The sequence below is a fragment of the Epinephelus moara genome, chromosome 3, assembly GCF_006386435.1.
Source record: "Epinephelus moara isolate mb chromosome 3, YSFRI_EMoa_1.0, whole genome shotgun sequence".
In the NCBI taxonomy this organism is placed as follows: domain Eukaryota; kingdom Metazoa; phylum Chordata; class Actinopteri; order Perciformes; family Serranidae; genus Epinephelus; species Epinephelus moara.
The window spans coordinates 33,724,471-33,738,036 of NC_065508.1; positions in this window are offsets into that span (position 1 = coordinate 33,724,471).

A 13,566-nucleotide genomic window follows, 5' to 3' on the forward strand; every position below is an offset into this window, starting at 1 on the left:
CCTTTGTATTCTTTAGACACAAGTCTTGAGGTAAAATAATGAGTATATAGGCACATCACTTTCTCAGCTCATGCGATCAAAGCTGCCTGCATTTCATAGCATGCTCTCAGCCTCCCCAGCTTAGGTCTCTTTACCATACTGCAAAAGACTGACAATTATGAAGTGTGTCCATTACAGCTGCTGATTAGCCTCCATGTCTGTTCTGGCTTGAGCGACTGTTGTAGCTAATGATTCTGTGGCAGCGTGCATAGAAAACCGACACCACAATTCATCTGCTCGGCCAAAATCTCCATGATTAATAGGTGTTTCACAAGAACATTCGCCCCTTTGAATATTTGAAATGGTTCTCCCCATCACTGAGTCTCTGCTTTGACAGTTTAAGAAGTAAATTAATCAATCCAATCACTGCATCCATCCTGCTTTCAAGTACAATGAATGGCTTTCCTTTCATCACTTACTTGGCTATTTTTCAATAACTAATACCAGGATGATTAATTCCAGTGACCTTTATTTAATAAAAGGTATACATATTACTGAACATCACAGTATACATATTGACAGGAAGACAATATCAGCTAATTATCTTAATATGCTTTAAAACCTGCACTGTGTAACACTAAAGCAATATATAGTGACCTCAAATCAAATCCTATTTCACAATTCAGCTTAATGGAATTTCATTAGCCGTTAGACCACACCATTCTTGTATAGTAAACATGGCTCTGTTTGTTCATTCTCTGATCATCCTTGCCATTTGTGTCCTATGAAAACTGTTTTTACAGATACATTTCGATTATGGATAAATCTATGACCCAGCTTGCTCTTATGGGAAATGCATTAATATACTATCGTCACGGTTGTCAACTTGCATATAGTTATATCATAAGGCAGGAAGGCACAATTATGTTAAAGCCAATGAAGTCTGTAAGAGGGCGGTAAATCTTATCTATCTAATCTATAATGATATGGCTGGAAAACACATTTGCCCCACTTGTCAGCATGCATATTTTGTCTAGCTAAAAAAACATATTAAACAGCTGCATAAAAGACTCTATGGGAAAATGGTCTCTGAAATTCCTGTCAAGTTGTAAATTTAAAAAGCTGTTAATTAAACCATTCATTTCCTTGTTTCATGGGGCCAAATTGCCTCACTGGCAAACACTCCCTTAGAGTTTAATAGTCTATGTTGTAATTACTGATTGTCAACAATATTGTCCTTGCATAATTGTCCCAACTTTGTCTCTCTGGGTAACAAATCTAACATCAGGTATCCTTCACATCGTGCTGGCATTTTACATTTACTGTTTCTGAACGCTCAAGCACAGTGAAGAAAAGGTGATTCACCTGTATATAGATGACATTAGAGTCCATTTCCTGAGGGCGCCAAAGGACAACATAAATCATCACCCTTGTGTCACTATAAATGGGCTCTTTGGTGCAATTTCACCATGGAAGTCGGGTACATTTAGCTGGTTCACTTAGTGCCCAAAGCCAAATTTAAGATTGAACAACCTTACTCCACTCCCTGGCGCCCAGCCTTTATTAGTCATTTCCAGTCAAAATCTTAACACAATAATTATTCAGCCCTTCACTTTAACATATTCAGTGTGCAACACACATACTGTACGCTCATGCATAAAACCATATAAATGTAGTGGGTTAAATAGAGAGAGTGACGAGGACGTACATTTAGGGCTGTGACAGTATGGATTTTTCCTCCAACAGTTAGAAAGCTATGTCTCACAACAGTCTGGCAGTTAGGAAGCCAAAGCAGTGCATTTTTCAATGAACTTACTATATTGACTCAAAAAAAATGCAGTTATGACAGTGATGACCTCATCACCCTGGTAGCATCACGTGACCATGCTTTTGTAGTGATGCAATTATCATCACAGGCACATTGTATTCTTACATTCAGTGTCTGGAGAATGATGGTTTGTATATTTTAAACACCCCAGGACTTGAACCCAAATGTCACCCATTAGTGTTTCGAGGCATATATCACTACACACATAAACACAGACGCAAACAAAATGCACTGAAAGGGAAAAAATGCAAGGAGTGCTAAATTAAATGCCCAAGGTAGTTAAGGCAGTGGGTGAATAGTCCAAAATATAGGGGAGGCAAATTATATGACGCATGATGGGATAAATCAAAACCTCAATCTCTTTTGATTTAGCCTAAGGACTGTCAAGTGCCAGTGATCTTTCTTGCCTTTTCACCAATATCAGTAGAACATTTTTCAAGAGTACTATCTCTTATACTGTACTTTAAATTCCACAACTCAGAATTGAGCACCTATGTGAACTAAACTAACACATTTTTTTGCTGATATCTGATATTGATATTAATGTTTTAAGTTGTGGGTTTTTTTTATTTATTTTGTTTTGTTTTTGTAGATGCTGTTTATTTTAGTTTTGTTGTCATTTATTCCCCCTTTTGTGCCAGGGAAACAAAGAAATCTTCATTAAAAAACAACAACAAAAGCAACAACAACAACAAAACTGAACTGTTTTAGAGCCATTCGGTCCTTCATTACTCTGTATTTAAATGAACACAAATCCAATAATACATTTTTATGGAACAACTTTTAATATAACCCTTCACATGAAAATCTTTTTTCAAAAAACTACTAACTGCTTCAAAATCCTTTTTACTATATTTAATATCATAATTTCCTCTCTAATATCTATTATATATTGCTGTGAAAACACCAACAAATGTATCCTTCAAACAACTGTATTTACTTGAGTTTCTTACCAAAAACTACACTTTACAACATCACATTTGAACATCATGAGAACAATAGTATTTACCTTTGCCCAATACTCATTTTAAACCACAGAGAGATTGAACACATTATAATGGAACTCAATGCTACTTCCGTCAGCAGTTACTTTTGGCCACCGGCTGCTAACTGCCAAGGTTAACTAGCTCTCCTCCTGCTAAAGTCAACACGGTTTTGTTGTTCACAATGTAGCATAATCAGAAAACAATAGGGTGCATCCCCTGACGCATCAATAGTGAGTTTTCTGCATCGTTTTGTCCCCATGGCGTCCCAGGGAAGATCACTGTTCGTCCCAAACACGTTTTCTATTGTCCCCGCGACAACGGGAAGCCATTCATTTCAAGCCCTGTTTTTTTGCCTATGCAAAATTGATGTGACAACAGAAAACAATGGACACTGCCACTACCAACGACAAGTCAAATATCGGCCTACACTGATGGGCAGCCAATAAATCAGCGGATCCCTTATTTTTTGGTACACAAATGTGACAATGTGATTGTTAAAATTTTAATGTGCAAGTGGCTTAACATTTTGGTGTGTAGCATAAATATAAAATTGCTAAGCAAAAGGTAATGCATAACAGTAAAAATATTTGCATTTAAGTTACCCATAAACTGTGTAGTTTATGAACTTCCCCACTGAAAGTGTAAATGGATAGGGTAAAATACCAAATGGCTTTGATTTTCTTTCAAAGTGAATATAAATCCAGTTTTATACTACAAAGTAGTATACTGCTGACATAATTTTCGAATTCTTGTAATTATTTTATTTTTCAATAGAATAAAACTCATTGCTATGAATTGCATCACATGAGAATTCAATTCTTACACCCAGGCAAAACAAGGGAGAGAATTGCATTACCCGGTGATGTCATCAGATAAGTTGGCATGGAGAGGCACTATTAAAACAGTAAGGATGAACGTAGCTTGTATTACTGAGACATGTCATCAGCACATAGGTAGCAGGGATTCTCCATGCATTTTTTTTCCATCAGGTGCCCGAATACATTTAGAACTGTAAAACCTGATAAAGACCAAATTTGTCCCAATAAACCAGGCTGAACACACCAGGTCATTTTGTTTGATAGAAAACAGAGAAAAGCATGTGTGAAGTTTACTTCCCCCCAGGATTTACCCTCAGTATGATTAATGTTTAGTGTTAGTTTTTAAAAGGATGAGTAATACAGCACTTCACACATTATCCAATAGCTTAAAGAGAGCAGTGGTCTCTTTGGTAAATGTTGAAGGAATGGGTTTGTGATTTAGCATGGTCCAATCCCACATGGAATTACAAAATGTGCACAATTATTAACCACTTAATTTTTTCCTTTCCGACTGGTAAGATGCTCTTCAACAAAGTGTCTAACATCAAGTTCACCTGAAAAAGAAATCAATTCAAATGACCATTAAAAACACCAGCAATTTAGCTGCTGCAGTTTCATCCCAGCCATCTCCCTTACAAGTGTAATGAACCAGGTCCAAAACAATCCATCTTGTCTTACCGTTACATAATTTTATGTAGAATTCATTCAGTGTTGTGCATGCAACAGGAAACTTTGTGTTCAACTGGTATGTTGGTATTTTAGCACATTTACTGATGCTGATTTGTTTTTTTAAAAAAGCATTTTTTTTATTTGTTTGTTTTGCCCAGCACTGATTCATGAGTGATGCTTGGTGGTGTTTAGTGTGTTTCATGTATATCTGGATCGATGAGTCTGGAGTAGGGGAGTGAGTTAAATTACCTAGCTTAATTAGCCTTGAATTACAGTAAGAGACTTATATAACATTATTGGACAAACTGACCCACATCCATTAAAATGCTCATTGATTTTATTGGACAGCACCTTTGTATCACATCATGCATACATTACTGTTAAAAAAAACAGCTTCCACTTGCCAAAACTATACTGAGTGAGTATAGTTTGATGTTTGAGGATATCAAATTAAAAGCTCTGGGACTCATCAAGCTGTTGGTCTTTCAAACTGGCAAGGCAAAGATCAATCCTAAACCTGACATGGACATGTAGCAGCTACAAAATGTCACTGTAGCTACGGTATACAGTATGTACTTGATAACTTTGTTCAAAAAATTTTAAAAGAAAAAAAAATGTTACCACTCCAATCCAGTACAGTAGTTATCAGACTACAGGTTCAGATATGTTCAGACTGAAACTAACAGCTCAAGTAACTAATCATTCCTTCAGTCATTACTGAATGGAAATCTCACTTTTTAATGTATCTTACAAGAAGTATCACATAGATAATTAAATCTAATGACAGTCTATACTTGGGCATTACCTCATTAAGTGCACTTTGTTTTATGTGATAACTGTGGAATGACTGCTGAGATGGCAGCTGATTGAGTACCTTGTCTGTTAATTGCAATCGTGCCTTTTTATGCTGCACAATGGATTGACTTGTTGAGGAGACGAATGTTTTCTTATCTAACCAAGTCCCTGGGCTGTTGTGTTAGAACCCGGTTATTAATAGCATCACTATTGATGAACTGTCAAATGCTCAGCATTCAGCAGATGGACACTTGTACTTGATAACATGTTCGAGGCTAGGGGCCATGTTCCATTTACAGAGCTGAGGGACAGTAGTGCATGTACTGAATCATACCTGACAGCTGCACCAATGCTAATTTAGAGTAAGCACATGTTGTTCATTACTGAGTGATGTGTGTTGTATTAAAAGATGAATACCACAGAAACACATAACAATGCACGTCCGACAACCCTTTTAAAAAATTAGCTTCAGTGTGTGTGTCAGTGTTTGAGTGTGCACACATGCATTTCTTTAACAGGGATCACTCCTTGTTTGAAAAGGAGACAAGAGAAAGGCAGCATATAAAAGGGGGCTGACCACCTTACCAGCTTTAACACTGTTGTCCCTATAGTAGCACCCAATCTGGATAAGTGCTTTATATCGATTCAGCAATCCGTTTCAGCCCCTGCTTTTGATTTTCCCCATTAGGTCAAAAGAGAAGGTGAACCTATTATCAGCATGCTTCATCTTGATAACTACCATTTGTTTTTTGCTTGTTGATACAGGCTGCTCCAAAACTGAATTGTGTGTGTGTGTGTGTGTGTGTGTGTGTGTGTGTGTGCAAGAAAAAGAACCAGAGATTGCTTCAGTCTCTCAAAGTGTGACATTTAGATGTGCGCTTGATGTATGAGATTCATGAGTTGTACTCATCCGTCTCCGATATTTAGTATTAAGTCTTTACATGCTAAAAACGAAAGGAAATAAGAGTGAGTAATTCAGAATGAGGACAGTTACGAAGAAGTTGAATTATAATCTCATCAAGAGCCTGTAGATAATCCTCTATACGTCAGTTCATGAAAAATCGAAGGCCCTGGATTTTGAGCTTCTGTCAAATCACAGAAGCTCACTTTTTGCCATTATACAGAAAAAAAGTCTGACATAAGTTTTAATGCAAACTTCAGAGTAGCAAAATAGTTGCTGCATACAAAGTAATATTTTACTAAAATGTAGGTCTGGGCAATATGTCGATATTATATTGATATGGTGATATGAGTAGGGATGCACCAAATATTCGGTAACCAAATATATTCAGCCGAATATTGCAAAAAAAACACACATTCAGTATTCTGTGGAATAAGTGAAAAACAAGGCCGAATAATAGCGGCGTGTTTTGATGACACAATCAAACAGCGTGCGGTGACAGACGGAGTAAAATGTCGGCAGTGTGGCGATATTTCAAAGTGTTGGGGAGTGATAGAAGAAAAGCGGTTTGCAAAGAATGTAATACTGAACTATCTAGAGTAGTGTTGTGGAGTATACTGGTATCAACGGTAGACTGCGGTACTAAAACACCACCGTACATGATACCATAATGTTGGAGTACCGTAGTACTACGGTACCTCAGGTACCACTACTGTGGGATAAGTTCAAAGTCCAATTGCAAGAGGGTGAGTGTCCATGCGCTGTCCAATAACGGCGCACGCTGGCCATCTGGCACTCAACATGCTGCTGCAGTGGTTTGTTTTCCAGTGACATTTCAGGTATTAACTGAGCTATTGAGTATCTTTAAGCAGTGAAAGTTATTATTTATTTCTTTTTACTTGTAGGCTAGATTTGTTTATACGCTACAGTGATTTGTTTTCCATAGAGCTCTACGGTGCGAGCATTTTACTCACATTTGCGACTAAAAATAGTTTTGTGCGAGCAAAAGAAATCATTCAGGAGCACGCTGTGCGAGTACAGATTTCAACCAGCAGCAGAAACGAAAGGTGAATCCTGCCGGTTGTGGGTTGAACGGGGATCACATATTCAACATTGTAACATGCATTATGACAACTTAATAAGGTTTATGTTTGTTTATAAATGAAGTGGAGGAGCCTACAAGTGTTTGGTTTAGTTTGTCTCAGAGGCTGCAAAGGGACTCCTGCGAGAGATCAAATTTAATTGGGGGCGGAGAAAAGTATGAGGGAGTCCGCAGTCATTCAGTTTGTTGCCCTAACCAAAGATACTGGATTACTACTGTACTATACAGTATATACTATACTGTACTATTACTACTATTATTACTGGTTTATCCACCGTCTTTGCCCTAACGTCTTGGGGGTCCTTCTTCTTCTTCTTCTTCTTCTTCTTCTTCTTCTTCTTGTGTAACCTTGTGTGTGTTGGCGGTTAATACAGCATTACCGCCTCCTAGTGGATTGGAAGCGCATTACACCTAAATTGGGCGGGCGGCGGGAGGTCCAACGGGAGGTCCAACGCTTCCAGCAAGAAGAGAGGGAGAAATATAACAAAATAAGATAAAATCGGAGACACCTGTCTCCCTCTTTTATTTAATTTTCAGCGTTTAATCAAGGCGGAGGCGGCGGGAGGTCCGCTTCCAGCGAGGGGAGCGGTAGAAACAAACAGCCATGTGTGTGTGAGTTCTGTTAAGGTGTTGTCACGTAAATAACAGTGCCCAAGCATGAATGCATATAAGTATTTTTTATTACATTGCTGTGGTTAATTTGAGGTAATAGTGTTACTGTAGAAATCAGAGAATCACTTTTTGTTGTTATATATTCTCAGGGAGATGATACAAGCTCTAAATCTGAAATACACACCACACACAAATGTGTATTTTCATCTAATTGTACTGTGCAACAGTTAGAATAAATTTTTTGTATTTGTATGATTGCATTTGTGTTTATTATATACTTGTTTAAGTATAGCAAGTATAATGAATATAATGTAGGAATTGGTAAGAGGAATCGGTAAGGAATCGGACCGTTAATAAGGAATCGGTAAGGAATTGGAATCGTTAAAACGAGTCCCAACCCTAGTGTTGTCTATGCCTGGATTTAAAGGCTAAGTAAGGTGATGTAATTTTCTGAACTTATCAGACTGCTCTAGCTGCTATTATTTACCTTTACCCACCCCCAGTCATTATATCCACATTACTGTGGATTATTTATGAAAAAACATACATATTTTGTGAAACCATCAATAGTCAAACATGCAATATCGTCACAATATCAGTATTGAGGTACTTGGTCCAAATAGGGTTGGGCAATATTGAAATGCCCCCACTGACAACACATTTTTATAAACATGAAAAAAGTTGAGGAGAGAGCTACCCAGCACACATAGCTACAAATAGATACAGATAGAGAAGCATATGACGTAATACCCTTAATTGGTTCCAATAGGCACTATGCGCTATTTTGCACAATAGCATGCTGAGATCAATAAACCAAATCAATCAACTGTAATGTTTTTGTTTTTTTTAACTTCATAACACGTTTATCAACATTGATGTATAGAATTAGGATAAAAAAGATGTGTCATTGAAACAAACCGACTTGCGGCAAGTCACAAACTCGCTGAGGTTAAGTTTTGCAGTAACGACCAAGTGAGAAGAGGAGCAGTACATTTTCAAATAAGAAAAATATCACTAACTGTTATTCCTTGTTGTTTGTTGCCATTAATAGGGTTGTCAAAAGTATCGATATTCTGAAAAGTATCGATACTCAAACGCTGTATCCGGATACAATACTAATTTACAAAAGTATCGATACTAACAGTGCACGCCACCTCAGCGCCTGTCGGGTGCGCACGACGGGTCCGATGGACACGCGCTGTGCACACAGCGTCTGGCAGGCACAGAGCCCTCGCTGCAACCCGGCTTGTTGTCGTCGCTGTGCATGCATGCACACATTTCTGTTGCTGTAATATGGCCAGCGCGGCTGCAGGAGGATCAGAGCAGCCAGTTTTGGTCAAAAATGATAAAGGAAAAAGCGTTCTTTGGAAATATTTAGTGAAGTAAACACAGCATCCTGCAGACGGCAGGTACAGCCCCTCCCCTCACTAGCAGCTGAGCAGCTGAGCAGCTGGTGTCGCCAGCATCAAACTAAAATATAACTTCTAACGTTATTGCGGGAGCTAAGCAGAAAACTTTATCAGTCATGCCCGTCTGTAACATTAATAGACAATGTTAGTTTAACAGGACAACACAATTATGTGTGTCTGAAAGGTTATGTTAACTGTAAAGTCACAGATTGAAGCTGAAAAAACGTTTGGTTTCCTAAACTACCAACTCTATTTGATCAGCAACGGAAATATGGTGCCAATTCACCAGAAGCACTTAAAATAAACAGGGCTGTAGATAAATACATTTGTATGGACAGATCTTGTTTCTGGTTGTTCCTAATTTTGGGGGATTTTTTTTGTTGTTATCATTGATGTTACTGTTCTGATCTTTATTTAAAAAATGACATGCCTCTTAATTTTTTGCTGCTGTATCGAAAATGGTATTGAGTATTGAATATTTTCCTGGGTATCGATATTGAGTTTGAAATTTTAGTATTGTGACAACCCTAGCCATTAATGGCATTTTGTTGAAACATGATGTACTGAAGGTACCTCAGATGAACAAGGGAGAGCCGCTTCCCAGTGAACAGCTGAGAGGCAGAGACTACGAGGATAAATAGCGTGCAGATCAGCATGTTTTCACATCTTGGTGAATTAAGGGTTTATTTCAGGCAAACCAGAGTTCATGGATCAACTAACTAGATGACTAACAAGACTAACTAAGATGGTGTTGATGAATTTTACTTTGTTTCTGTTGAGTTTCAATTAAGTGTGTTTTACGATGAGTTAACGAGGCAAATGAGGTGATGTTAAGATTGGTATACAGCTGTATTTTTCTGTTCAGTAAGGAAATTGGTGTACAATTAGACCAAAAGTTCTCAGTCTAGTGAGTGTGACACACTTTGCGTTTGTTGGCAACATAACAACAAACGCCATTTTCTTCTGAACTTGACTGACCATGGCGGTCATTTCTATTCACTCTATTTGTATGGGTGAAGCACAGAGAAAGCAGGAGAAAGAGAGACACTGAATATTGTGACAAATTCAAACGTGCATTGCATGATTGAATATAGTTCTGTTTTTGTGAACACAGATGACCATTATCGTGGCCAACCAATACTGATTTTCTCCATATTGCTCAGCCATATCTAAATGTATTGATAGTAGCACATCTACTATACCAGGATAGGCATGTTACAACAGATGGCACAATCAATGTCTATACATGCTCATTAATAATCTGTAACATATATTGTAAATGCCATATTGTGCTTTCGGTAACTAGGATGAGCCCAAATCCTAAATGTGAAAAACATGACCTTTCTAATTTGGATACACTTATGTTAATATTCTGGCATTTAATGCATGATTGCAATCAGTGAGCAGCACACAGTATGAAAAACATAGAGCCTCACCTAAAATCCTTTAGACCATGGCATGACAAAGCTCATATTTTGAATACTAATTAGCATTAGTAACACTAATGGGCATCACTGTGTCCTAAAAACACATTTATGGTCAGCATATCAAACAGCAGAAACAATGTCTGACTTTTGCGCCCATGAATTCATACTATCTTTAGCGAAAAGTCTAAAACATTTACTACTGACCATCATCTCCAACTTGCTCAAATAAAAAAGCTGCAGCTTTCTTTAAAAAAAAAAGAATAGCACATATGTTTTTCTCTGTGACAAATAAGGAGGATAAACATATCAGAACATATCCTGTCCAAGGATAAAGATCGACAATCAAGACTGTCCTGATATCCTCTGCGGTCCGCCACAGCTCCATTTCTTCTTGCTCCAGGGAAAAAACTGCAGTGTGTCATCCAGCTGAGAGGGTCATTGCTTGCCAGTTGCTCTCCACTGAGCAGTCGCCTAATGCCAGAGCAAAGAGGAGGGCAGGGAGGATTGCCTCCGACACTGCCCACCCAGGCAATCAACTGTTGGAGGATTTGTGGGAGGTGGAATTAGTCCATCTCCACTGGCTCTGCCTGCCGCTACTGCAGCCTCTTCCCAATACCTGTCCGCCTACTCAGCTAGCCCTCCAACCTGAACTACATCTCTCAACTGACTGCCTCAGTACAAACCCTATATGCTGAATGATCTTTTCTGTTTACCCACTAAAACTAGTTGTACTACCACGTTTTGCTTTACAGGACTGTTACCTTTCCAGAAAGAAAAATTCTTCTGCTGATGGTTTACAATTTCAGTGAGATTAAAGATTCAATCCAATTTCCTCCGTTTATTTATTTTTGTCTGAAGTCTGTCTCTCTTTAACACTCATTTTTGTGGTCCTGTAGGTTTCTGTATCATCTACTCCAGTGATTCCCAACCATCTTTTTATCTGACATACTCCCACAGCCCTGTCAGCTGAGCTCAAGTACACCTTCATTGACACCACCCATTATGTCCTAATGTGTTCACATCTGAATCTATTTTAAACTGGATGTTATTTAACACTATTAAGGGGATGGTTCTGTATCTTGTCTCTTTTGAAGTTGTATGAGGTACTTATCCATAGTGTATTACATACAGTAGATGTCAGTTGGCATGCCCCCAGTTTGGAGAGGCAGGTTGGAGTCTGACATGAAAAGCCAAGCAATGTACTTCTGTGGAGGGGTCAAAAACAAAACATTTTAGCAACCTAAAAAAGTCCCACCTAAAAAAAATGTTTAAGTATACTCTTAATATATTTTCACTGCTTTACCTTTGGAAAGCGATTTTCAGTGAGGAACTGAAATTGACATATAGCTCTCATCAAAGCCAGACTCCACTGAGAAAAACGGTGATTTAACATCAGTGAACACAAGAGTTTGTTGTTTTGTTCATGTTGTGACTTTGGCGTTTAGAAGGGTGAGTTGGGATTGACGAAAGTCACACAATAACACAAGCTATCTAAGTGATCAAGGCAGCAGTAGACCAACAGCTCCTCTATTTAGTAAGCGTAAACAAAAACTACTGGTTTTGTCAATGGAATCTGGTAGCTCTGACAACCACAAAAATGGGGAACTGAGGCCATTAATGGCTTCAGTTAAAGGTAAAGTAGTGTTAATACTCTAAATATAGCATACATTTGATCTGATAATGATTTTTTAAGGTTGCTAAACAAACATTTTACTGCTGCTCCCCATCCCCAGCAGTGCACTGCTTAGCTTTCACGTCGGTAGTTCAATTCACGGTCACAATTGTTAAAATGTTTTCATCCTCGACATATTGATGCGTAGGTCCATTCATTTGTACTACTGTAATACCACTTTGAGCGGCAGTGCAAGGCGCTTCAACTATTTAAGCCTATATATACATTTTGGCTATCTATTTGACTCCTCTGCTTGCTAGTAACTAGTTTTACTTGCTCTCAATTGCAGGTTTCAGCATGTGGTCTTTCTTATTATTCAATAATACTCATCAATACTCATTTATAATTATTATTATTATTATTATTATTATTATTATTATTATTATTATTATTATTTATTCCATCTTTTAATTCCTTTTTTAAGGGGGATTTATGGTTGTGCGTTAACTTGCGGTGGTGGGAGACATGTTGTGGGTAGTCAGCCTATCACTGGTAACTAGGACAATACATACACTGATCTGCTCTATGTAGATGGTTAGTGGGCAAGTGGAATAATGTCACTGTTGCTTTTTTTTCTTCTGTCAAATCCTTCATAACAGTGAAACTACAATACGGCGGTGAGTAGTGGGGTTGTGGACAGGAAATATGGAAGGAAGCTCCAAAGTTTCCTTCAGTGAGACACTGTTGTTAAACTCAGTGCCTCCTCAGTGTAAATACCATATATCAATGTGAAGCAGTGCTTTCATAAAAATGGACGTTCTAGCTCAGCAGAGTTTGAGAGAGTCCCATGCGGTTGTTTGTACTAGACTATATTATTCATTTAAAGAAAAAAATATCCTCGTGTCAGCCTTCACTTGAAGTTCATGGAATACCATGCTCTTTATAACACAGGGGTAGAGGAGTTTATCGTTTTATTCACCAACACTTCAAAACCTATGTCCTGCTGACAACTGGCGATGAAAACTCTCCTGGGGCAGTAGGTTGGGGTAGGGGTGCTGTCTGATGACTGAAAGGTTGCTGTTTTGATATCTGGTAGCAGCAACCTGTAGGTGTACAACGCGCAGGAGACTGGAGGGTGACTGATATTGCATCTATGTTACACAGAACCTCTATGGAGTCCCTTTGAACATGGCACTGAAGCCCAAACTGCTCAAGCAGCTCTGCAGTAGAGGCAATCCTGCTCTCTGACTTTCCAATTAAACACATGTCAAAGGGGCTATTTGTGTATGTATCTACAAGGGATGTTCCGATTACTCAGAGTAGATTAGCCGATGTACTGTTCATCTAGGCCTGCAACTAAAAAATATACTGGTTTGGCAATCAGCCATGAAAATGTGCCACTTCTTTAGTGCAAATTAATTTGCCAAT